We start from the raw sequence: 27,712 nt of genomic DNA, 5'->3' as shown, positions 1-27,712 counted from the left end.
TAGACTTCAGTATTTGCAGACCATTGTACACTAAAGAGAAGAGAAAAACAGACCTTTTCATTCTATAGGGTTTTGGGGGGGCTTAGCAGTAATATTATAAAAGGATATTCATGGGGTGAATGGGATACAATGAGTGAGTGAGGATGCATGATTCCCTGTAATTGTATGAGTGTACCAGGAGAATGCAGTTAACCCCAGTCCGCTCCTTAATAATACCATGTATGCATAAACTACCACAAAGCTCTTGGCACTCTTATTAAGTCTTACTGTGCTGTTACTAGTTTCCGCTTCACTTCATACCATAATATGTTTCATTCAGATCCTAGTCTATCAAATTCATCATCACATTTATAATGCCACTTACTGTCTCATCTCTCTAGCTCAGAAGTTGCTTTTGTGTAGCATAATGTAGTGCTATATTCTCAGAGATGGCATTTAGAACGTGGAATGCTCACAGAACTATATTCATAACTTGTAGTAACCTATAATGAAAAAGACTATGAAAACAAATATATGTAAGCATATGTATGACTGAAACATGCTGCACACCAGAAATTGACACATTGTAACTGGCTATACTTCAATTAAAAAAAAAAAGATCTGACCTGAAATCACGGCTTTATGCTTACACACTGGGTGACCCATGGTAAATGTCTAACCTCTTTGTGCATTAATTTCCTTTTCAGTAAAATAATAATTCCTACTTTGAAAAAAAGAATGAGGAATGCTCAATTAAAATTCATTAGCTCACTTTTACACACACACACACACACACTCTTCCATAAAAAAGAGTAGATTTAATAACATCCCTGGTAAATTCAGCCATGACTATTTCATTGACCTCCCTGTCCTCATAAGACAACGAGATTCCAATAAAGAGTCCTTCCTGTATTTTGGACCACACAAAGAGGTGAAAACAAAGAAACAAATGAGTGAAGGTCATGGAGTATCTATAATAATTTACATTTCTGATTATAAAGGACATCCATGCTCACTGTGGATAGTTTGGAAAATATACATAGAAATTTGTATATAGTACATGTACACACATAGCCCCACCGTCACATGTGAGATTTAAATGAATAAATGTAAAGCACTTGGCACAGTCCCTGGCACAAAGTAAGTGCTCAGTAAACGTCTGTTGTGGTTGCAGTTATCGTTATTGTTGTAATTGCCCTTTATATACAATATTCTAATAGGTTCTCTTAGTATACGTATCTTTTCTTAGAACTCAGAAATACTCACTGGTGCATCATGACATTTTTTACCCATCTCCTCTTTTGAGTCATTTAGATGGTCTCTAATTTTTTATACCCGACACTGGGATGAATATCTTTTTACAAACTTATTTTTGCTACATCTCTGCTTACTTAGAATGGATTTCTGGAGGTAGAATTCTTATGTCTTGTATGGTTACAAATCTTGGCTGCTGTAGTGGGTTTACTTTATTTTCCTCTCATCTGACTTGTTGCTATCACTCTGGAAAGCTTTCTTTTATGAAGAAACCCTACTTGGGAGTGATCGACTTGTTCTCTTAGGATGTCATTTAATATACACAGTGGGAAAATCACAACAGGATGGCAAATAACTGCGTCTTCCTCATATTACTCTCCATGTCACCCTATTAATTATTACTGAATATCTTCCCTACTCCTTTTTTAAGTACATGATTCTCTCTCCATATGTACCAAAGGCACTCATAATTTATTAAATGCATTTACGTCCATGGTTTAGTGTAAAAGATGCCTACTCCAGAGGTAAAATAATAATTAACAGAAGGGAATCCTAATGATTGGCCATGGTTTCCCTATCTTTAACCAATATTATAGAATGATGATGTTTTTTGAAAAGAAAAGAACTATATATCAAACTTTTGGTCAATATGGCTTAGTGAGTTTATGCAGCCATACATATATTCCAGTCATACAGCAATGACAGATTAAAACAAAACAAAATAGACATGTCTAGTCTCAAAAATATGATAGATATTGCTGAGAATGAGAAACAGAATAGAATCATGAAGCACCGAGCAGTCTGGAGCTATAAGCTTCTAGTGTTCTAAGTCCAAAAGCAGTCATTGGAAGCTTGATAGAAGTTTGGAAGGATAAGGAGAAATGAAAATGTTCCATTTCATAGAGAGTAATACCAAGAAAAGGGAAAAAAAACATAAAACCAAGCAAATAAAACCCAAACAGGCCCAGACAGTTTTAGTAATGACATCTACTTGAATAGGCAAAGAAGAAAGTCCAAATTTATATGATCTTTTTCAGAGAACAGAAAAAGAGGGGAGGGGACGGAGGGGATGGAAACTATATCAATGATGACAATGAAGACAAGAGAGCAATGAAGTGAGGACATACATCCTAAAAGATATCAAGATATATTATTAAAACCCAGGGAAAAAAAGACATGTAAATATATGTAAATGATACAGAAAAGCAAGGTTATAGCAAGTCAGCAGAGAAAAGATAGGCCACTCAATAAATGGTGTTGAGCAATTGGTTATCCATCTGAACAATAAAATTAGATCTCACCTTTTACAAAAATTAACTATAAATGGGTTAGAGATTTAAATGATACAAACATGTCTTCAAAATTATTAAACAACAGTGTGCAAGACTATTAAATGACTGAGGTGGGGAATGATTTCTTAAAGAAGATACAAAAAACACATGAATAGGTAATATTACTGATAAATTCATCTACATGAAATTAACATTTTCATATGCAAAAAGCATCATAAAAAAATAGAGGCAATGAGTGATGTCAGCATCATAGTAGAATTAAACATTCCTGGGTTTTGTTCCCCTCAACAACAAAAATAATTTGGGATCCATCCAGAGACAAGTGTTTTTCTGGGAACCACAGGATCTAGCAACAGACACCAAGGGACCCTAGAGGAGTCTCACCCACCTGTGCATTAGGTAATTAGGTAATATGGACCTGGCAGTGTCTTGTAAACCAGCTCCAGCCCCTCTCAGCTACAGTCCAAAAATGCCTGGAAAATACTGTCCTAGACAATCACCCACAGATGGGAGAACCTTTTGGAAGTCCAGGTTTACAGAGGAAAAGTTCCAGCACACCACCGGAGCCAAAAAAAGGAAAGAAAGAATTTGGACACATTGGAGAGGGTAAGAGGAACAGCTTGACTTAATCCGCAGCACCCCTCCCCCAAAACAGCACAATTTAGAGCCAGAACATTCTTGGCCCATGATTTCTCTCAAAGGGGAAAGTGAGAGCATGTGAGTGAGCACCTGGCTTCCCCAGCTGTGCGGGAAGCTGACAAAGAGGCTGATTACTCTGTTACCGCATCCAGAGTCCGAATCATAAGATGCATGACTGGGGAGCAGGAAGAGGCTGGGAGAGTGGCAAATAGGACTCTTGGAGGGCATTAAAGGGATGCAGATCCTACTAACTACATCACAGACTCCACCAGGAAGCTCATAGCTGCTGGGAACAGCGCACCTACAGATCCCCCAGTAGGCCCATAGGTACCCCCAGAGCTCAGAGCACCTAGCCCACAGATACCCCGCCTTGTGGCCAGCTCCCTCTGTTCATTCCCAGTTGAGGCAGCAAGGGAGAGCTTTGGCAGATGGCTAGTGAGCATGCACAGAAAGCTGGCCCAAATCTGGAAGCCAAGAAGAGATGGCAAACTTGAGCTTTAGCGCCACCTTTGGGAAAACAAAAAGGAGGCTGTCAATATCGAGCTTGGTGCATTGCAGGTTTAAGAGAAGGCATAAGGCTTAAGATTATGCCACAAGAGGGAGCAAGAAGCATGGAACAGATCTAAGAAGAAGGTCTGAGAAAGCCTCAGAACCCCTAACGGGGTTGACCGAAGGTGTTTCTCTCCCGAAGGCAGTTAGTAGAAGCTGGAAAAGACGACTGCTACTTCATATGCTTAGACAGCAACACAGAACTTCAAGGAACATAAACAATCAAAGAAATACTACACCACCAAAGAATCACAGTAATCTTCCAGTAACCAACCCCAAAGACATGGAGATACGTGATTTACCTGATATAGAATTAAAAATAGCTATTTTAAGGAAACTCAGTGAGCTACAAGAAAACACAGAAAGACAGTTTACAGAAATAAGGAAAAGAATTCATGAACAAAATGAGAAGTTTAACAAAGGGATAGAAATCATGAAGAGAATCAAACACAAATTCTAGAACTAAAGGATACAATGAAATGAAAAATGCAGTCGAGGGCAACAACAGCAAAATGGATCTAACATAACATGGAATCTGTGATATAGACATAAGGAACTTTGAAATTATCTAACAGGAGAACAGAGAAAAAAGAATTGAAAAAAGTGAAGAAAGCATACTTGCTCTACAGGATACCATCAAAATAACCAATTTGTGAATTATTGGAGTTCCAGAAGAAGAAAAGTGAGAGAAAGGGTCAAAAGGCTTTTTAAAAGAAATAATGGCTGAGAATTTCCCAAATCTGGGGAGAAATTTGAATACTCAAGTTCGTGAATCTCATAGGTCACCAAACAAACTCAACATAAGGATACCGTCTCTGGTAGTTCACCTGACCACTTCTGGTCTGGCGCTGCCTGCTTCAAATCCATTTTTGCTCAAGTAAACTCTTAACAACAAAAGAGAGAGAGATCCTCTTCAAGACATTATAGTAAAACTGTTAGAAATCAAAAAGAGATTTTAAGCAGCAAAAGATAAAAATGTTTGAAATATATAAGAGAACCCCATAAGATTATCAGCAGATTTCTCAGTAGAAACCTTGCAGGACACAATGGGATGATATATTCAAAGTGCTGAAAGAAAAAAAAAACTATCAACCAGGAATAGTCTATGTGGCAAAGTTATCCTTGAGAAATGAAGGACTTACCCAGACAAACAAAAAGCTGATGGAATTCATCCCAGCTGGACCTATCTTACATGAAATCCTGAAAGGAATCATTCAAGTTGAAATGAAAGGATACTAGTTAGTAACATGAAAACATATAAAGACATACAATGCACTGGTAAAGGTAAGTATATAGTCAAATTCAGAATACTCTAATATTGTAATCTGGTGGTATATTAACCACTTAACTCTAATATAAGGGTTAAAGGCTAAATATTAAATTTAACTGCACTTACAATTATTTGTTAATGAATATTCAATTTAAAAGAGGTAAATTGTGAAATTAAAAATATAAAATAAGTGAGAGTAAAAGGGCAGAGTTTTTCTATTGGTCGAAATTAAGTTGTATCTATAAAATTGATGGTTATACATATAAGATGTTTTATGAAAGCCTCATGGTACTCACAAGGTGAAAATCTGTAAGAGATTCACCAAAGATAAAAGCAGAGAATCTAGACATACCCCCCCAAAAAAAGATCATCAACTCAAACAGGAAGGTTATAAGAGAGGAAGAAACAAGGGAACTACAAAATGGCAAAAATAAAAAAGATGGCATTAATATGTCCTTATATATAAATAATTACCCTCAAATGAAAATGGGTTAAATTCTCCTATCAAATGGATAGTGTGGCTGGATGGAAAAAGAAACAAGAACCAATTATAGGCTGCCTACAAGAGACTCCCTTCAGATTTATGGCTACAGATAAGCTCCAAGTGAAGGATGAAAAAAGATATTTCATGCAAGTGGAAACTACAAGAGAGGTGGAGTAGCTATCCTTATATCAGACAAAATAGACTTTAAGCCAAAAATGGTAACAAGAGATAAAGAAGGCTATCACATAATGATAAAGGAGTCAATTCATCAACAAGATACAATAATCATAGATGTATCTGCAGCCAAAATTGGGGTACTGGAATATATTAAACAAATACTAACAGACCTGAAGAGAGAAGTAGACAACAATACAATAACAGTAGGGGACTTTTGTATCCCACTTTCAACATCCTGACAGGAAGGATGGACTTGAACCATACGTTAGGTCATATAGACCTAACAGACATATACAAAGCATTCCATCCAATAGCTTCAGAATACACATTCTTCTCAAGCACATATAGAACATTCTCCAAGACAGAACATATGATAGGTCACAAAACAAGTCTTAGCAAATTTTAGAAGATTGAAATCACACCAAGTATCTTTTCCAATCTCAGTGGTACAAAAATAGAAATCAGTAACAAAAGGAAAGCTGTAAAATTCATAAATATGTGGAAATTAAACAAAATAATCCTAAACAACCATTGGGTCAAAGAAGAAATTGAAAGACAAAAGTATGAAACAAGTTAAATTGAAAACACAATGTAGCAAAACCTATGGGATGTAGCAACAGCAGTTCTAAGAGGGAATTTTATAGTGATGAATGCCTATGTTAAAAAAAGATTTATCTCAGACAACTAACCTTCCACATCTTAACTATTGTAAATAGTGCTGATATGAATATTGGAGTGCATGTATCATTTTGAATTAATGTTTTCATTTTTTTCCAGATACATACCCAGGAGTGGGACTGCTGCATCATATGGTACTTCTATTTTTAGTTTTTTGAGGACCCTCCATACTGTTTTCCATAGTAGCTGCACCAATTTACATTCTCACAGTGTGCAAGGGTTCCTTTTTCTCCACATCCTCTCCAACATTTGTTATTTGTAGACTTTTTGATGATAGCCACTCTGACACGTGTAAGGTGATATCTCATTGTTGTTTTGATTTGCATTTCTCTAATAATTAGCGATACTGACCATCTTGTCACGTGCATGTTAGCCCTTCTGTATGTCTTCTTTGGAAAAAATGTCTATTCATGTCTTCTGACAATTTCTTAATTTTTTTTATATTGAGTTATATGAGCTGTTGATATTGGATATTAACACTTGTCAGTATATCATTTGTAAATATTTTCTCCCATTCCATAAGTTGTCTTTTCATTTTGTTGATGGCTTCCTTTGCTGTGAAAAAGCTTTTTAAGTTTAATTAGGTCCCATTTTAAATTTTTTTCTCTTATTTCAGTTGCGTTAGGAGACAGATAAAAAATATTGCTATGATTTCTGTTAAAGAGTGTTCTGCCTATTTCCTCTTCTAGGAGTTTTATATTTAAGTCTTCAGTCCATTTTGAGTTTATTTTTCTATATAGTGTGAGAAAATGTTCTAATCTCATTGTTTTACATATATCTATCTAGTAGATATGGAAGCAATGCAAGTTTACATCAACAGATGTATGGGTAAAGAAGATGTGGTCTCTGTGTGTATATACACACACATATCCACACAATGGAATACTTCTCAGCCATAAAAGAATGAAATTCTGCCATTTGCAGCAATGTGGATGGACCTAGAGAATATTATGCTTAGGGAAATATGTCAGACAGAGAAAGACAAATGCTCCATGATATTACTTATATGTGGGATCTAAACAATAATCCAAATGAATGTGTATGCAAAACAGAAACAGACTCACAGATTTAGAAAACAAACTAGTGGTTACCCAAGGGGAGGGGGAAGTTAGGGGTGTGGGATTAAGAGATACAAACTACTATGTATAAAATAAATAAACAACAAGGACATATTGTCTAGCACAAAGAATTATAGCTATTATCTTATAAAAACTTTTCTTGGAGTATAATCTGTAAGAATACTGAATTGCTATGCTGCATACCTAACAGCAAAAACCACAGTGAGACATCACCTCATACCACTTAGAAAGGATGTTATCAAAAGGACAAGTGATAACAAGTACTGACAATGACGTGGAGGAAAGGGAAGCCTTGTACGCTGGTGGTGGGAATGTAAACTGGTGCAGCCACAATGGAAAACAGTGTGAAAGTACCTCAAAAAATGACAAACAGAACTACCATATGACCCAACAATCTAATTTCTGGTTTTCCCATGATCACTGGATATTGTGAGTGTTCACTGGCTGGAGTAAAGAAGTGAAACCCTCCCCAAGATGATGACATTTTAGGAATACACACAAGATACACACACATGATATTCATACACATATATGGGCGTGAACACACACACACACACACACACACAGTAGTTTACTTGGATACCAAGAGTATGAGGGATTTTTCTCATGATTTTGCTTTTCTGTATGTTCTAAATATTCATATACAATAATAACTAACATGTAAAAGGCTTCTATGTGCCAGACATTGTTCACAGTGTTTCATGTGCATTATCTTCTTCAATCTTCCCCTGAACTCATAAGGTAATATTATTTTTGCTATCTGATACATCAATGAAACTGAGACACAGAGAAGTTAATTTTCCAATGGTCACACAACCATGATGTGCCAGAGATGGGGTTTATTTCACTTCAAAATCCACGCTCCCAAACGCTACATTATACTTTCTTTCCAAAGAATACAAAGTTGTAGAAAAACTACGACAACAAATAAACCTGTTACAGTGCTTACATTTTATGCACTGCTGGAACCTCATTTGCATTTCCAGGTATTTAGCAGAGAATCTAGCTTTAATTGGACTTCTCTACAGAATGAATTCTTTGATCTTTTATAAACAATGTAGAAAAGGGCTGTTCAGTTGTGTCCAATGAATGTCTCTATGACAGAGAGGAAACTTGAACTCTGGATGAGTCTGAGAGGAACACTCTAAAGGAGGCCACAAGAAGTAAGAGGTTTCTTTTATTTATGTCTTCTTTTTTAGCTTTAACATTCATATACATTTTATATTCCACGAAAAGCTACACCTTTTTAAATATAAATTTATTTTAAATGACCCGTGAAATTGCTTTAAAACATCTCCCCCCTGAAATATTCAAGTAAACTGATTCAAAGAAGTGACATCATCTATATCCTATGACTTTGCAATCTGTATGTTACCTGGCACAAGTTTGAAATTAAAAAACAGTGGTTGAAAGGATGCCTAAATGTTCCATTCCTTTATGCTTTCTAACTATAATGGTTATTTGCTTTCAGGGCAGTCTGCTCCGAGAAGGGGCAGAGGCAGTGACAGCAAATTCTTGGGCTCAGTAAGAAGGCAGTGGCCATAGCAACAGAGGAGGATGATTCCCTGCCCGGCCCGGCTGAGTCTGGAGTTCCTGGCTACCTGGAGTAAACCCCAGGCCTGCTCCCTGAACAGCCACAACTCTCTTCTGTGGCTGTGCTTTAATGCCAGGTAAATAGAAGAAATGGCTTTTAAAATTATAAAATATTCCTAGAGTTTAGAATAAGTTAAATGCTTGCCTTTGAGGGGAAAAAAAGATTTTTATCAGACAATGAGAACTCTATGGTACACTATGATGTGGTTTGAGGGCTTTTTTCTTTTCTGTTTTGCTTTTACCTTTGTTTAAGTTGTCACTTTTCCTGTCAGGAAGTAAGATTAAATTTTCAACTGTGCTAATAATTACATCTCCACATCATTTATCATTTGTCCCAGATTTTTATCTCTCTATAATGTCTAAACTCGCATCTGATGGCAACTGTTGTCTATGTATATTTTTAAATTGAGTATCTTCCCTCTGATACTTTTTGGAAGTAAGTAGATTAAAATAATGACACAAAACAAACACTTTAGAGCTATAAAAACCTGAATGCATACCACATAGTTTTATAAATCACTGGCGAACTCTGGGACCACAGAGGGATTAAACTCACCCTGTGCCTGATCATTTTCCTTTGGGAAATCCTCGTGTCAACTTCAAGCTAATTTGGTCTCTGTTGTTTTTCTAGGTGAACGAAAAGGAAGCATTTCCACTCAAAGAAGCTCACTCCATTTTGAATCATTATATACTACAAGCCTCAGAATCAAGAAGGATTTTCTATTCTGACCTTTCTGGGCACGTATATAGGTTGGCTTTATAAGTTGTTCTTGAAATCTGGAACTCATAAGCTGGAACTTATTTGCCTGTGTGCCTAATTTTAAGCCAGACTCAATATAAAAACAAAGAAAATTTGCATTAAGTTGAAGGACTTTCAAGTTACACTGTATTGTTTTTCTCAGGTTTCCTATTCCTGAAGGGGTGGCGGTGTAGAGCAGTTTAAGAGAATGGATGGGGGTTTGTTGACTAGCAGTTCTGTTTTTTTCTCTCTGCAGGGTATAGGGAAAGGGTGCAAAGATGCTGAAACTTGACAAGTTTCTTGGTATCTGACAATAAGAAACCTTATATCAAGATGTCAACAGGCAGAATAAACTTTGATGTTACATCAGACCCTCCCTCACTACTAAGAGAGCAGTTTGATTCTGACAGTATCAGGTATCTCTCGCCGCAGGGAAAGTTCATTTTACCATTAACAAGGCAATTCAATGGGGCCATTCTTTTATGTTGTTAATACCATTAATTCGGAGCTCTTCATTTTAACATCTCTTAGAAGGATCAATTGAATTGTATAGATATTAGGCCAGTAAGACTGCAAATGAATAAATATGTGAATTGCACTTGATAGTCTCTCTAATAAGTAATTTGATTTTTCTAAAATGATCAAGTCATTAAAGTCACCTCTATGATAAGAACCTGAGTTTTTCTGACTACTATTTCCTTGGCTAAAACACAGTAAAACATTTAATTAAAGCACTGATTCTCTGTGGTTTCCCGTAGTTGTATCAGTAGGTATAGATCGGTGAAGTCCCTGTAGGCTTTCACTGTACCCCCATCCTTTAGCCCCTCACACACTGTGGTTTCTGGGAGAAAGGCAAGACAAGGCAGGGGAAGGAGGCTGAGGATTAGCTAGTGTGAATAACCTCAGGGGGCTCTGGGTATAGGGGCTTCCCCTAGTTGTTTGATACCTGGCCCTGGAGTGATTAAGGCAGGTAGATAGTGGCCTAGAGTCTAAGAACTACATAAAGGAGGTAGCTGGGGAGTGTAAGCTTGCAACTGGTTGGTTTGCAGAAGGCATGCTTGTGGGTGAGCTGTTTGCTGTCTGTAGGAATTAGCTAAACCCTAGGAGGTTTAGCCAATTCCTCCCCAGTGGTTAGCAAGGCCCCAGATACCAAAGCATCGGACTACAGAAAATAAGGAAATACAGTTAAATACAATTTCCTCAGCCACTCTTTTTTTTAAACTATGAATGAATCAACTCTTGATTCAAGGTTCAGCTCAAATGTGTCTGCTTCTATCAAGTCCTTCTCAATGCCTGCAGTCAAAATTAATCATGCACCCCTCTTCACTGCCCAAGTCTTTTCTTTAAAGTTCTCCTTAAGTACACACAACACCTCTGATCTAATAATTAAGGTCTGTATGGGTTACTATCTGCCATATTTTTGAAAAAATAGAAAAGTTATCTTTGGGAACAGTTATTTCTTGTAAGGACCTAAACTACATAACATGACATTATCAAGTCAAGTCCATGAAAAGTATATTTTTTTAAGAAATATATTTTCATCTGGACCAAGTATATATTTCTTATAAATTCTTATGTCACAATGAATAACTAGTAACATCTAACAGATGTTAGACGAATTTAAAAAAAAGAATATAAATACAAAACAGAAACAGACTCATAGACATAGAATACAAACTTGTGGTTGCCAAGGGGGGCGGGGGGGTGGGAAGGGACAGACTGGGAGTTCGAAATTTGTAGATATTCACGGGCATATGTAAAAAAGATAAACAAGATTATACTGTATAGCACAGGGAAATATATACAAGATCTCATGGTAGCTCACAGCAAAAGAAAATGTGACAATGAATGTCACATTCATTGTATGTTCATGTATAACTGAAGAATTGTGCTCTACACTGGAATTTGACACAACATTGTAAAATGACTATAACACAATAAAAAAAGTTAAATAAATAAATAAATAAAAATGGGGGGGGAAAATGTCCATTAAAAGTATTTTTAAAGTAAATTCAGAATGAGGAAGAATTACTGGCAGTTTCTTACCAGTGAAATAGGATGTTGATTTTATACATAGAGAAAAGAACCCAAGTTTCTTTATATCTGTAAGTGTAAATGGAAAAATCCAAGCAAATAATGATCTAGTCAATGAAATGCTTAATTCAAAGTACAATGCCTACTTAGAAGTAAAAAAAAAAAAGTAAATAAGTTTTTTCAGCAACTGTGACACCCATCTACTGACTTGACTGTTCTGTTTGCTTGCTTGTTAATTACTGAGCTGAGTGATTTTGGCATTATAGAGACACAACCTTACCTGTTGACCACACCACACTTGAGTTGTAATCAACACCCAGAGCAATGAATTGAATATATGTAGTAAGTTTGATTTAAAGAAACCTAATAGTGCATACTAGCTGTGATTCTAGTCTGGTATTACAGTTATTCGTGTACTATTGGCTAAGGAATATTCCTTCACGGTGTGGGAAAGCTGTCCTCTTATAACATGGCTTCAGAAGGGATGCACTCACCAGTGACAAATGTGCAAAACATCTGCCTACCCAGAATCTGACCAGTGCTTTCTAAAGAACAAGTATATGCACTAAAATAATAAGAATAATAATAATGATAAGTCTCATTTACATCAATCTGATTATTTGTAAGAATAGAAAGTTTCTATAATATTGAAGATTTACTGGATGTTAAGTCAAACTCTACGTCTTACAAAGTTATATTTGATCAGCAAATTAATATTAATAGTGTACGTTTATAGTGGGGTTTTTAACTTTTACAGTAATTTTCACCACCTATTATTTTCCTTTGCACTTGGCTACACATACCAGTTTAGGATTTATGCCAATTAGCCATGGTCCATATGGATGTCTCGATGTGCCATGTTTGTAAGCTAGGAGGGATCATGCATGATATACCTCCTGTGTCACTGCAAGACATTGAATGTTAAGTATCATCTGCCAACATGGCAATGGTTGGTTCTTGGTCAGGAGATAGTTGAATTACTTGTTCTTTCTTAATTCAAGGTGATACAGAGGAGGCTATTACCAAGGGACAGACTTAGCATGAAAACATGTGCTAGAGGAAGCAAAGGTCTATATGATATGAGGTGGCTTTTTTTCATTAGGATTGAAAGCACAAGTGATTCTTGGCCTGAAGGTGAGTCACAGATGGCCAGGGCTCAGATGGCACATGAAGACACAGAAGTGAGTAAGATTCCCTAGTGAGAATTCAAAGTGCATTTTGGCAAGAGCTGTATTTGTCCCCTATATAGTGGGGTCATTACACACAACCCTTGCCCATCCCTCCATCTGGTTTCTATGTCAAATAGCATTAATTCAGTTTTTAGTGGTCTGATTCTCAACCAGTTCAAATACAGCAAGTATCCCAGCCATATACTGAAATGCGCATGTATGTGGTTCCATTTGTATGTAATTATAATGGTCACATCAATGAAAAGAACAAATATGTTATAGAACAAAGTCAAATTATTATAGTGACAATTTTTGAAGTACAAGTGTAAAAAAAATTCATTCTTTAGGATCCCTCCAATATCCTTGTTATTTTATCTTAAACATTGAAACTTCTGTCATTGAAAGAATTACCAGCTCTAATGAAAAATGCCTAGATAAGAAAGAGAAATTAAGATGTGATTTGGTGTTTACAGAAATACTGACTGATGAATCACTGTTGAAAGGAAGAATAGCTTACTTTCCTCGAAGAGAAAAAGCACCTAGAACCTAATAGTAACCATACTGTCTGTTCTCTCTAGATTGTTTGACAGTTGATGTATAGCCATGCTAACCAGGTAATAATATCAAGGGCATGTTACTATTATTACTCCTAGATCATTAAAAAATGAAAGGTGATTAACTCAAAAATAATGAACTTTATTGAACTGTTTTCAGTTTCTTCTTAACTCTGTGCTTCATTGTTGGATCAGTTTTAAATGAAGCACACATCCACTGAAAGCATCCATGGGCATAGGTGTCTCTCAAAGAAATACGCAGCTACTTTAAAGTCAGCTTTATATGCTAATCAACCTGAAGGGGGAAATCAGGCCAAGATTTTGTATATTTTATTAATCATTTTGAAATTTTGGAGATAGACTAATAATTGCAAACTATTAAAGGCTTCAGTTAATTGACTATAGAATGCTGTTTTTGATACTATCTCAGTGACCTAAGCAAATACTCCCCCCAAAAATCTGTAGCAGTTGCACTCAGAGACTAAGTATATACTGGGGAAAACTGGCTGATAGAATACATAGTTACAACATACTGTGAACATCCATGGGCCGACAGGCATGAGCATTTGTTGAGTTCTATTGTATGTAAAGCCTTGTGTTAGTTACTATGGGGAGATACATGACTTAGGAAATATACTTCCTCTTCTTGACACGTTCAGTCTCATTCAGTTTCATTAGTATATATATTCGTGGGAAAATAGACTTCGGAATTAGTATCAAGCAAAATACTAATAAGCACAATAGAAATGGTCCTCAGTACGAAGGAAAATGGAGACATTAAGGGACGATCAGGAGTGACTCAGCTTTTATTGAAAATCTTGTAGGACTGTGTAGGAACTAAACCCTAAATGGAGGGTGGGATAGTCCCATCGATACTTTTGAGCTAATGGAAAGGAACAGCAGAAAGCTATGCTGGCAGTCCTTCAAATGAAAATGTGCTCACTGATGGCATGGTCCACCTCGTATCTAATGTGAACAGATTGTGGAAGGTCAGAGGGAAAAAAAAAAGAATGATGGCAAATAACAGGGGTAGAACTAGCTAGAGACCTTAATTAAAGCAACTCCACTTGGCTTTCTACAAAAAAAGTAAGAAGCTGCCTAAAAGAAAGAAAAAAAAATGTTTCTATAATGAAGGTCCCTTTAAAAAACAACTTTACCAAGAATGTAATCTAACATTAGCCTAATAGCACAGAATTTTGTCCTACAACAGTATATCCTTCACAGCAGTTTTATTGAGAAACATGCTGATTTTGTGCTAACCAAATACAAATAACCACAAGCATAATGTTCTTCTTGAGTTGGTACTATGTTAAATAAATGCACTTGGTCAGTCATTTTTCCTTGTTAGCGTCATACTCCTGAGTGTAGACAATTGAGAATGGATGTAATTACAAACTATTCAAATAGACTAGCTCTACAGAACTATTTTTAAGCATTCATATTTCAATCAGTAGTGCAGAAAGGGCTATGGTGAAAGTATTCTCTATTCAGACTATATTTGCATATTTGTGTCAGTTGCTTGATTCAAACCAATTAGACTATAGTTATCTATGAAAACCATATGGTGCACAAATAAAGCATACAGGACCAGTTAAACATCAAAAATGTATCATTTGCATAGTTAGAAAGGAATAGTGACTGGGAATATATTTATTATTCAAGGCGTATACTACCTAGTAGAAGGTATTATCTTTACATTTTAAATCTATACATACTGAAGCAACTGATTACTCTTCAAATATTTGTCAGTGTTGTATTAACGTGGGGCAAAGAGCACAGAAAACGAGTGATGTGAGGAGCAGAATTCAGACAGCTGTTTAAATAAGCTTGAGAAAATTGTGGGCTTTGTAGGTAAATCAATGACAGAATGACCTTTTCACATTCTATTGGAATTTCTAATTTAAACTTTTCTGGTAGGACTCTTCTTGTCAACACTTAAGGACATAATCATCACTAATTTATTTAATTATGATCATGGCATTTTAGCTTTTAAAAAGGTTTGACCTGAAATAAACAAAAATGTCTTATTACTTTCTTTGCTTTAGGGGACTGTTTAAACACACACACATACACACACACAACTCCTACATTTAGGTCATCTAGGTCCCACACCCACATTCAGGCAGATGGACACTGTGGTAGATAGAATAGTGACCTCCAAAGATGTCTTATGTCCTAATCCTCAGAACTTGTAAATATGTCAATTTAATGGTAAAAAGGGACTTTGCAGACATGATTAAGGTTAAGGATTTTGAGATGGGGAGAGTAGCCTGGATTATTCAGGTGGGCCCAATATAATTACAAAGGTCCTTTCAAGACGGAGACTGGAGGCTCAGAATCCAAGCAGGATGATGGCACCAGAGGGGTGTGTGTATGAGAGGGGACGAGGGACAGGGAGAAGGAAGGAAAAAACAAGAGGGAGAAGGAAAGTGAGAAAGAGAGAGATTAGAAGATGCTGTGCTGCTGGCTTTGAATATAGAGGAAGAGGCCATGAGCCAAGGAACGTAGACAGCCTCTGGCAACTGGAAAAGGCAAGGAAATGGGTTCTCCCTTAGAACCTCCAGAATGAACACAGCCCTGTTGACCTATTTTAAATCTCTGACCTCCTTAACTATAAGAAAATCAATTTGTGTTATTTTACGCCCATAAATTTGCTTCGGTAGGAACTAATTTAGAGCCCCTACCCATGAAAGTTCTAAGATACCGCTTAAAACTTTTCATGCCTCTTTAAATTTTTCCCTTTTAATAGACATATTATCAGGGAGTGACTTGGTCACTTAACAGCACGTTTACTTTGGGGTATTCAATACAGCTATATGTCCTCGGGTCCTAATGAGATAGATAATCACTCATATTTTTCAAATTCTTCTTAGTTTGTAATGTGTGCAACAATATACCACACACAAAAATATCACACAAGCCATTACCATTTTCAAGTATTTCAGAATTTTGTTTTGCTTATGCCATGTTATATGACAGGCCATTCTATATGTACCAGGTTCAAGTTATCTTTGTTGAAATATATGTGTGTAATCAGATTTGTAACTGTGAATGCTATCTAGTTTTGAGTGGAGTTATATTTGGAGTTAGATTTATTCCTTAAAATATGGTTCCTCAATAACCAATGATGAATGTTTGCCAGTATTCTCTCTCTCCCACAGTCTGGAGCACACAGCAGAACTCAGTAAATATTAGTTATAAACAATCAGTGAAGTAACCCTTGGAAACATAAACTGAAGAATTTCTAAAATCAAGGCATAGCTTCTTCAGAATTGTCTGGTAATCAAAATGTCTATAAAATGTAAATAATAATAAAAAATCTAACGCACATTTTTATCTCTAATGATGACACTATGTTAATTTATACAAATTTCTTCCTTGTTCCCAAATTCATATAGACTTTAATCTTTGAATGTACTGTTTGTATAAATGAAGGTCACTAACATTCTTACTAAATTTAGGTTTGGGGATTGAATTCCGTCTTTGTAAGACTGGTTAGAGTGTACATTATTACAGCATGATTATGGGATGCCTGGTGCCTCACAAAGAATTAAGTTAGTGAGTTCCCTTATCACTGAAAGGAGTGAAACAAAGGCTGGATCCCAATGTACCGACCATTTTGAAAAAGGGACTACTGAATTAGAAAGGAGACTGAATTAGAAATGGCCTCTAAGGTCCCTTCCACCTTGCAGAGTCTGTGATTCTACTATATGACTTAAGGATGGCCATCCACATGAATCACAGCATAGTCAGCTCAGATGGTTCAGCTCTTGTCACTAGTCACCATGGCTGAACTATTTCTGTACTGTCTTATCATTATATTCATGTAGACCCAGCCTTGCAGAAGAAATAGTCTCATCATTAATATATTCAACTCAGAAGGGATTCCCTTCAATTTGCTCTTTAACTTTTGTAAGACAGTTTAAGAAGTATGAAATTACATCAAGTGCCAGCAACAGCACATTTTCCTGGGCAGGATGAAGAAGAAGTGAGATCATTGTCTTACAGTGGGAGCTCAAATTCAGCATTACAAAACCCTACAGAGTATGTAAATTGGGCTGTCATTCCCCTCTGGCCTCTTTCCTTGCCCACAAGTACATTCCTCAGAGAACATGTCATTTCATGGAAAATACATCATTCTATAATCACTGAATCAGAGAAAGCTAATGGACATTATCTTGGGTCAAAACAATACAGAATTTCTCTCTTTCTCTTTTGCTGTGGAAGTCCTTAGAATAAAAATTACTCACAAAGAAGGGTAGTCTGAATTCAAGGAAAAGATGAGATTGAACAAAGTATCCTCATTTGTATTCAAGTCTAGGGAGCAAAGGTTTAGGAAGAAGCCATGACCACAGGTCACCCGGTATCTGAACCCAAAACAGTTTCCATCTGTCTTGGAATTCTACAATCGTTATATAATTTTTTCCTTCCATACAGAACTATCAAAAATATTTGAATAAATCAATGTACCAAAACCTTAAGTATTTCTCAGTTAATTACACCGATACAGCAAAAATATGGCTGTTAAAACCCTGTAATTTTCTCCCAAAGTTTTCCAGGCTTCTGCCTCATGAAAGGTTAGACTTTTCAATGGAAAGCAAATAAAATAAAATTGAAAAAAAAAATAACTAAAAGCTTTTCAGGATTATTTGAGCACCAAGACAGTAATAACTGAAATCCCTTTTAACTCCAACCACCTATGTGTGTAGGGAAGTGACCACTTAAATGTTTGGTTTGTTCTAATATATTATATTAGTTATATTATATATCGTATCATATTATTATAATTATCAGGATGCCCAAGAGCCCTGTCATTTTGTATTTTCAATGCAGCTTTATTTCACCTTTCATTACTGACACAAACTTACATATGTAAGCCACATGTTAAGTTTACTTAGTTTTGTAATATGGACTTTTCCTTTGCAAATTTAGCTTTAAAAAGTCACTCTAAGATAAAGAGCAGACAAGGGTCTATTGAGTTTTTGACCAATTAGCCATATCTGTAGTAGGCTGAGGAAGGTCTGAGGACCCCGATTTGTCCTACCAGTATTGTCTACTTGGCAGTGATGGAAGCCAGCAGGGTTGGCCAAGTCCAACTGGGAAGTCATAGTTAAAGAAAATAAATAGTGACTTCACAATCTCCTCTGAGTACTAATGGGGGGAGGTACTGATACTCACAATTACTATTACTGAGATTGTGATCTCTCTCTATAGATATGGATATAGATATACATATAGATAGATATACTTGAGCATTGATATTTTTAATTTACTTTCATTTCAGTAATTGATTATATATATTGTCATGTAATCACATACAGAAAAGATCAGAAAATTGGTGAGTAGCAAAACTAGCATTTGAACCTAAGACTTCCTAATTCAAAAATCTCATGTTCTATTCAAAACAGCACACTGCCTAGAGCCAGTTTGAGTTTTTGGTAACTGATTTTCTAATTTACATAGGGTAAAAGTTACTCTTTTTGGTGTGTGAGTTCTGATAAATGCATAGAGCAATGTAACCACCACCACAAGCAACAGAGGCAACAGTCCGATTACTCCCCCCAGACCCCCTCGCAGTGCCCCTCCGGAGAGAAACCTTCTCCCATCTGAACCATGGCAAAAAGAGGAATAAAGAAAGGAGAGAAAGAAAAAGAGAGAGAAGGAGAAAGCGAGAGAGAGAAGAAAGAAAAGAAAGAAAGAGGAAGGAAGGGAGGGAGGGGAGAGAGAGAAAGAAAGAAGGAGAGGGGACAGAAGAAAGGGAGGGAGTGTGGGAGTGGGGACAGGGAAGGAAGGAAGGACGGAAGGTAGGTAAGTAGGTTGGTTGGTTCTACCTCACTCCCCAGTTCTCAAGTGAGCCTTTTTCTTGGTCCTCTGGCCACAAAGAGGTTTCACTAGGAGTTTTCTGCAGATTTCTGTGATTTGGGTCAAAGCTAAGAGATAGAGGAGGAAAACAGCAAACAATCAAAAAACCCAGGAAGCACACCATGGTGCTCGTCCTTTACATTTTTACTCCCTCTCCCAACAGCCTGTTATTCCTACTTTTCAAGATCCTCAGGTAGTTGCTTTTAATATTCAGTCCATTTTTTTTTAGCAGTAATCAGTAGGAAATAGAAGCTATAATGGGCTTACTTCAGGGTGACCAGGATGAGAAGTTCACTTTGAATTTAACATGGGGAAATGGATTCTTTGATGGAACAATTCAACTCCAAAAGACAAAATAGGTTCTACCATGCTGTTAGTGATGCTTAACATTGGATATAAGCCTGAACCCTTTATCCTGCAGCTGAATTTTAACAAGAATTATAAAGCTAAGATAGTTTTGAGATCTCTGGCCAGTAATGAATGAAAGATATCTTGACTTTGTCACTCATTCTGAACTTAAGAAGTTCACTAAGACCAGGTTCCTAGCTTGTGTATGGGAGGAAGGATGTCCTCAGGGTGACTAAGACCCCTGTTATTCTATATCAAACTCAAAAGTTTTGGTCTACTCAGTTATTTCCACAGATTTACTTGATGTCTGTACATCCACATCTTTTTTAAAAAAAAAATTACAAAGAATATCTATACTAAAATGAACATTATACTATATGATTGCCCTCTAGTGGGGGTCACCCAAACTGCAGACCACAATTACCAAGGTTTCCGGGAGGCTCAGAGGAAGAATCTGGCAAAATCCACTACACACTGTTAACATCAAGGACTCTATGTTAATCCTAAGGACATAGAATTTTGCTAGATTTTTCATTTTATTCTATAAATACAACAGTGACCTTCTTCTTAGTTCCTAGTTCTAAATAGCAAGCACAGGCATGTTTGTGATAAGGAAATAAGTGTCTACAGAGTTGAAAAAGTTTTCTGAAAGGTTTCCCAAAAGTTGGAGTTCTGATCAGTATCTTTACTTCAAGAAACCATCAAGGTATATTACTTTACTTTGCATTTATGTTGAATTTAATAATATGCTATATTCTTAATCTAAATTAATTCAACAATATTTATTGAGAACCATAAAGATAAAAGGAATGTTTCATCAGGAAAAAGTAACAATATAAATGATGTGCCTAATAACAGAGCTTTGAAATACATAAAGGGAAGAAAAACCAAGATTCAAAAGAGAAAGAGACAAACTTACAAAGATACTTGGAGAGTTAAAGATTCTTCACTAAGTAACTGGAGGAACAATTTAGAAAAAGAGCTGAAGACATAACTGAAGCATCTGCTCACAGGCAATATGCTCTGAGGAAGGGAAACCATCCTCTAGGTCAAAGTATATGCATTGAATCAGAAACCTGTGTCCCAGCGGCAGGCTGAATAATACCTTACAACATGACCATGTCTTAATTCCCAGAGCCTGTATATGTTATGTTACAGGGCAAAGGGACATTGCAAATGTGATTTAGGATCTTGAGATTGGAACACTATCCCCAGCCACTTGGATTACCCAAGTGGGCCCTAAATGTAAATCTAAGTGTCCTTAAAAGATGGAGGTCAAGGGATATTTGACTATAGAAGAGGAAAAGCTGGTATAAAGACAGAAGCAGAAACTGGAGTGATGTACTTTGACAATGGAGGAAGAGGCTACAAGTCAATGAACACAGGCCACTAGAAGCCCAAAAAGGCAAGGAAATGGAGTCTCCATAAGGAACCAGCCCTGTCAACACCTTGATTTTAGCCCAGTGAAATCAATTTCAGACTTATGACTCCAAGTACTGATTAAGGGAATAAATTTTTTAGTTTTAAGCTACTGAGTTTGTGGTGATTTGTTTCAGCAGCAATAGGGCCCTAATATAATCTATAGCAGTAAGAAGACATGGGTCTGGAAAATTAGGGGTAGAATCAGTAGTAACTAAAATGACAATGAACTGTAACAACTAACTAAAGGAGATTAAAAAGACATGTCAACTTAGTACAATGCTTTATTCTTTTTATAAAATATCATTAACTATTGTATTTTATTGTTTTCTAGAGCTATTAAAATATAATTGACATATAACATTGTATAAGTTTAAGATATATAAAGTAATGATGTGATACATTTGTATATTGCAAAATGATTACTACAGTAGGATTAACACCTCCATGACCTCACATAATTACCGTTTCTTGGGGGGGGGTGACAACATTTAAGATCTACTTTTTTTAAGCAACTTTCAAGTATATAGCACAGTATTGTTAACTACAGTCACCATGCTGTATATTAGATCCCCAGAACTTATTCATCATATAACTGAAAGTTTGTACACTTTTACTGTAGTGTCCTTAGGTGGTTTTGGTATCAGGACAATTCTGGCCTCATGTCTTGACCAACTGGAGAGTTACTGTCTAGATGAGGAGGTGAAACTCATCAAGAAGACGAGCAACCATCTGAGTAATCTTGACAGGCTGGCTGGCCCCCAGGCTAGGAGCCTACCAAGGGCACAGCTAGGAGCCCTTGAATCCCAGTTGCCTTTGAGGGGCCCCACTCATCTACCTGGTAACAGGACTTCCTGAGCCTCTCTCTCCAGCCACCAGGCAGTATTTTAACCACCCTGGATCCTTATCCCAGGCCATGGACCAAATGGAAACAGTAGCATTTTCTTTCCAGCATAAAATAAACCAATACCCTGAAATATACATACTGCTAAGAGCACAGCATCTAGGGGCCTCGTCTAGTTTACGGGGGTAAGGACACTTTTCCTGAGGAATTATTCACGATCTGGCCTCCTTGGGCTGGTCATAAGTCCTAGATGTTCATAGCCCTCAGTATGTACTTCCAAAATATTACTGAATTATTCTCACTTTTGGAATGTTGCCAACTCCTAAGGCGGCAATGCAGAATGCATATTTATAGCTGAAAATGGAAGGTGATTTAATGAAAGTAAAATGACACTATTTCTACCAAAGTACATATTTACCCAGAATTCTATTTGGCTGCATAATAATCAATATTTAAAAAAAAAAGAAGAGGCTAGACTTGAGTCTTGACCTCCTTGCTTGTTCTCTGACTTACTTTCTTTGTCTGAGAGGGGCTATTCTCACCCCATCATGGTTGAAGGTTAAATTCCATTCATAAATGCAGAGATGGGCAGTCCCAAGCCTGAGTAAACCTGACCACCTAGAGACCTGAGAAACAGTCTTCAGGCTTCTGTCTGATGAGTGGTTTCTGACCCTGCTATGCATGAACTTCTTGCAGGTTTTATTGCTGTTTACTCCAAGTACTGTTCCAGAAGTTGTAGGGGATAAAAGGAAACATGGAAGGATCTTTGATTTCCCCCCAAAAAACTAGACAGTCTAGTGAGAGCAACAGAACTGTACATAAAGACTAAAATACAAGGCAACCCCAGATAAGGCAAATTGAGATTAGAGCTGGTATGAGAGTCTCTTTTGCCCTTTTGTTTCCCAGAAAGTGACCCTGGGCTGGCTGTGACTCTGATGACAGACATACTTACGAGGTAGTGCAGGAAGCACTCAGAAGTGTATCTCTGAAGCATTCTATTTTGTATGTCTAAAATATTTGCTATTCCAGAGAGGGAGACATTTACAGTCTGAGATAACCTGAAAAGGAGAGCAGATTTGGGTAGTGGAAGGCATACTGTCAGCACCTGAAAAGAAACTAAAAGTGACATCCTGGCTTGCGTTAACAATTAATTTTAATGTGGTACTGGTTTGAATAATGTATGCTCTTTTTAAAGTCTTTGTTACAAATGTCAGCAGAAGAATCAGAGCAAGTATTTCAGAAATCAATACTTCTCCCAAATCATAAGTAAAAACATAACTACTCCTTCAGGAGAATTCTGTCAGGAATATAGTATGTTCCAAGATAAAATATCAATTAAACATTTTAAATATCAAGGTGCTAAAATAATTGATCACATAAAAAAATCAGAAAATGCAAATCAAACAATAACTTACTCAATTTCCTCTTGCACTCAGCTTTAAATTGTCTAAATAATGAAGACAGAGACTTTAATAAATTATCCTGTCTATAGATCAGAGCAACTCTGCGAGGATGGATGATTATTTCCATTGTACAGATAAAAAACTGATGCATAACATGGATAAACCATTTCTCGACATCTCATAGCATATAGAATGGATATACGGGTAGATATAGCCTCTTACTCTTACGAAAATTACCCTTTAGGTAATGAAATGAATGTTCCTTTCAGGTGTCTCAGCAGGGGAGATTTACTTCACTTTTAGCCCCCAATTTTTATTTTAGAATAGAATAGGGAGGTCCTATTTATTTTCCCCCACATTAATTTATTTTGTAATTATGCTGTTTTATTTACTCAATAAATATCCTCTAACTTCTTTTTCATCTCTACATATATTTTCAGAACTTCCCTGCTTTGAAGAATTATTTTCCTTTAAGTTCCTGAAATAACAAACTGTATTCTGCGTTGTTGGAAGAACCTGCAGATAAGGTTTTCAAGTCAATCTCAGTAATCACTGAGGAATCATCAAGTGAGAGAAATGATGGGAAAATGATGATAGGCAAATCAAGTCATAGTTTTCATAAAGATTTAGAAGAACGCATATTCCCCGGATTATAGCCCAATGTATTTGACAATAATACTAGACACGTTACTTGAATGTTAGAGATGTCTTGAGAGCTTTTGCAAATAAATGTAGGAGCACTAGTGGACACAGAAAGAATCATGGCAGAAAAACTCATTTCCATTGCTAGAAAAATCACTGCACTAGTGGACCAGGTGGTGGATGCTGAGAATAGAGTCTAATTCATCAGTGCGCCTAATGGTGTACTCTGTCCATTCCACGGGACTGATGCAAAATTAAATGTCCAGTTTTAAATGATAAGAATTTGCATAATTTCAATATTAATAACAAACTAGGAAAAGCCACAATATTGAAATTATACTCCAAATGAGAACTGTCAACAGCAATCTCAAAGGGGTTCGTTAGCTACAGCAGACTTTTTACTGTTCCTTTTCTCTGGGTAGCATAATATTTATTGGTCAGCACTAATTTAACAGATTGGGTTTTTTAAAAGATTTTCAAGGTGATTTAGGGATTTATTGACTCATGAAACTGTGATAGGTTTTATCAGGAAAACCCTGCATCCTGGTGATCTGTAATTGCTTTTCAAACTGCCATGGCATTTCTAAATCAAGTCCTCGTTGTTAATTAACATGTGGAAAAGGGAACAACATCATTATCCTCTCTATATCCAAATTGTTTCCATTGTAGTCTGTGTTGCAATTCTACTTGAGAAAGAATTTGAAACATTCACGAATGTCTTTAAGGCCTGTAAGCAACTCATTATGTTCATACTGTAGAGAATGGAAATGCAAAAGTCCTAAATCTGTAAGTACATCTTAGGACCTTGCCAAGTTTCCCCAAAGACATTAAAGAATTACTGACAAATCCCTATGAAAGCAATTTCTATTACTGCAGCATTAAAGTATTCTACTGGTAGTGGACCCCATTACAGAGCTGGCAGTGATTCTGGGGGACAGGATCAGCATGTCCTTATAACAGATACCAAGTTTTTCTATATATAATTTTCCTTTTTAAAAACTTTCAAAAATAGAACTTTTATCTTTTGGCTATAAAAGCAATACTGAGAAAAATAATACAACTAAAAAAAAATCTATGGTTTGTTTAATGACCCAAAGATGAAAAGTGACATGATGATACGTTTCTTCAGTTTTCTCTGCTTGAATGTATTACATGCCTACATCTTATCCATAAATTGGGATCCAACTTTATTAGCTCCTACTTCATAGGACTTTTTTACTTCACAATACACAATCACCATTTTCCCATGATATTAGATGTTCTTCTAAAGTATTATTCTAATAGCTACACAGTCGCTGTATGTTAGTGGTCATAGCTTAACTTTATGATCTCACTGAAACTGCATAATGCTTTATTTGGTTGTTTAACTTATATGCTATGAATTTAATCTCTTGGAGATTTATGTTTTCATTACCCGAACCTAAAATATTTTCCCCAGATATCTCTTTCTAAATAGTTCATAACTTACATATACGTTGTACCTGTCATCTACAAAAGACCTTGAAGAAAATAAATTATTTTAGAGAATTTTTTAAAAGTAGGTGTAACTTTTCTACTCAAATAATTTTACAGAAAGCATGTATGAAGCAAGCATTCCTGGCTGCTCTGTAACCCCTTCTCTGGAGAAACAGCAAAATTCAAGTATGTGAGATTCACTTTTAATGAAATCATCTATTGTCATTTCACGGGTAGCAAAGAAGGAATTTCTCACACATCACTGTCCATTCTATTCATGTATATTCTTAAATATAACCAACATGATTAGAGAAATCTCACAAGTGTATGAATAAGAGACTAGAATAGACTTGTTTCTGAAATATTCACAATAATTTGAAATAGATTAATCTTGTCTATTTCTGCATAATTTGTTCAAAAGCATGGAATATTTTCAGTTCTCAAAGTTACAACATTTGTTTTGTCGACACTTTGATTAATGTATGCAGTAATTTCTTTGAGTTAAAAAAAGAAATTTCAGTCATGAATTCTTAAAATATTTACTGTTTTTCCTTTTTGTCCATAATTATTATTACAAATATTAGTTACTAGGTTTTATAAAAACAGAGATTTGTCAAGCACCCTTTGCCCAATATTTGTGTGACTGTGTATCTGTGCATATGACCAATGCATGCAAATATGATTTTATATCCTTCAACACAGAACAGAGGAGCTTGAGCAAACAGTCAAATGATATCCAGACAGAAGAGTCTGCTGATACTTTCAAGGAAATATACTCAGATGCTCTCAATATCTCCACGTTCAAGAATAACACTACTACAACACTGTAGTATATAATTTTCCTCAAAAATTCCTAGTAATAATTACAACTAATATTTATTGAATAGTAACCATTGTGCTTAGCACAATGTGATGTACTTTCTCTAGCTTTAATCTCACAACAAGCCCATATAGTAGGGACTATGACCATCACAAAATTTACAAAAGAAACTTTCCATTGTCAGTAAAGGACAAAATCAGATCTTGAATCCAAGTATCTAGTAATAAATAACAGTCCTTTAGCCAGTGCATCATTAATACCATCTGCTGTGGACTGAACTGTGTTCCCTCAAAAATTCATATGTTGAAGCCCTAACCACCAATGTGATGGTATTTGGATATGGGGCCTTTGGGAGATAATTAGTGTCAGATGAGGTTGTAAAGACTAGTGGCCTTGTAGGGAGAGATGTTTCTCTTTCTCTCTCTCCCCCATCTGACATGTATGCGCTAAGGCCATGTGAGCACACAGCAAGACAGCAGCCATCTGCAAGCTATGAAGACAGGTCTCCCTCGAACCCAGCCATGTTGGCGTCACAACCTAGGACTCCAGCCTCTGGAACTATAGAAAAATCAATTGCTATCTTTCAAGTCACCCAGTCTGTGATGTTTTATTATGGCAGCCCAAGCTGCCCCAAGTTCTAAACACACACCTCCCCCCACCCCGTGGTGGGTCCCCGGTGTGCGCTCTCAAAGCGGCATTGGGAGAGAGCTCCGGTAGACAGGGAGCCCCTCGGAAAACAGGCCAGGGTCTGTGGGCGCGGGAGAAACCACAAACTTGACCTGTAGTGCCACCTTCTGAAAAACAAGAGCGAGCTTTCCAGCAGCCAGTCTGGTGAGTCCTAAGAACCACAGAAGATTGACAAGCTTAAGAATTCTGCCACAAGAGGGAGCAAGAAGTGTGGAGCGGGTGTCCCATATAAGGTTGGAGAAGGTCCCAAATACAAGAAACAACCAACAAAAAATATCTGCAAAACAGCAAAGCTCCAACAAACCTACCCTTCAGATATGAAGGGGAAATAAAGGCTTTCCCAGATAAAGGGAAGCGGATGGGAGTTCATCACCACTATACCTGCCTTACAAGAGATGCTGAAAGGTCTGCGAACTGAAATGAAAAGAGGCTAATTAGCAACATGAAAACATGTGAAAATATACAATACTCTGGTAAAGGAACTATAGGTCAAATTTAGGAGATTCTAATTCTGTAATAAAGGGTGTATTAGCTATTTATCTATAGTATAGTAGTTAAAGGAAATAATATTAAAAACCATAGCTTGTATAATTTGTTAAAGAATACACAATATACAGAGGTCATTGTGATAATAAAAACAAAAGGGGGAGTAAAAGTGTAGAGCTTTTGTATGCCATTGAAGCTAAGTTGCTACTAGCTTAAAATGGACTATTTTATCTATGAGATGTTTTATGTAAGCCTC

At 36.5% G+C, this 27,712-nt stretch overlaps 1 long non-coding RNA gene across 1 annotated transcript in view; it reads left to right on the top strand.

Annotated features, from left to right (window-relative positions):
- Positions 1-10,351, top strand: part of LOC116277463 (uncharacterized) — a 71,437-nt gene extending 61,086 nt beyond the window's left edge. Inside the window, exons 3-4 of the long non-coding RNA XR_012067511.1 lie at positions 8,873-9,071; positions 9,626-10,351. This is a non-coding gene — a long non-coding RNA (uncharacterized lncRNA). The remainder of the gene's footprint in view (positions 1-8,872; positions 9,072-9,625) is intronic.
- Positions 10,352-27,712: the final 17,361 nt, after the last annotated feature.

This window comes from Vicugna pacos, chromosome X (assembly GCF_048564905.1).
Source record: "Vicugna pacos chromosome X, VicPac4, whole genome shotgun sequence".
In the NCBI taxonomy this organism is placed as follows: domain Eukaryota; kingdom Metazoa; phylum Chordata; class Mammalia; order Artiodactyla; family Camelidae; genus Vicugna; species Vicugna pacos.
Note: the sequence above shows the minus strand (reverse complement) of the source record. Positions and strands in the feature narration are given on the sequence as shown.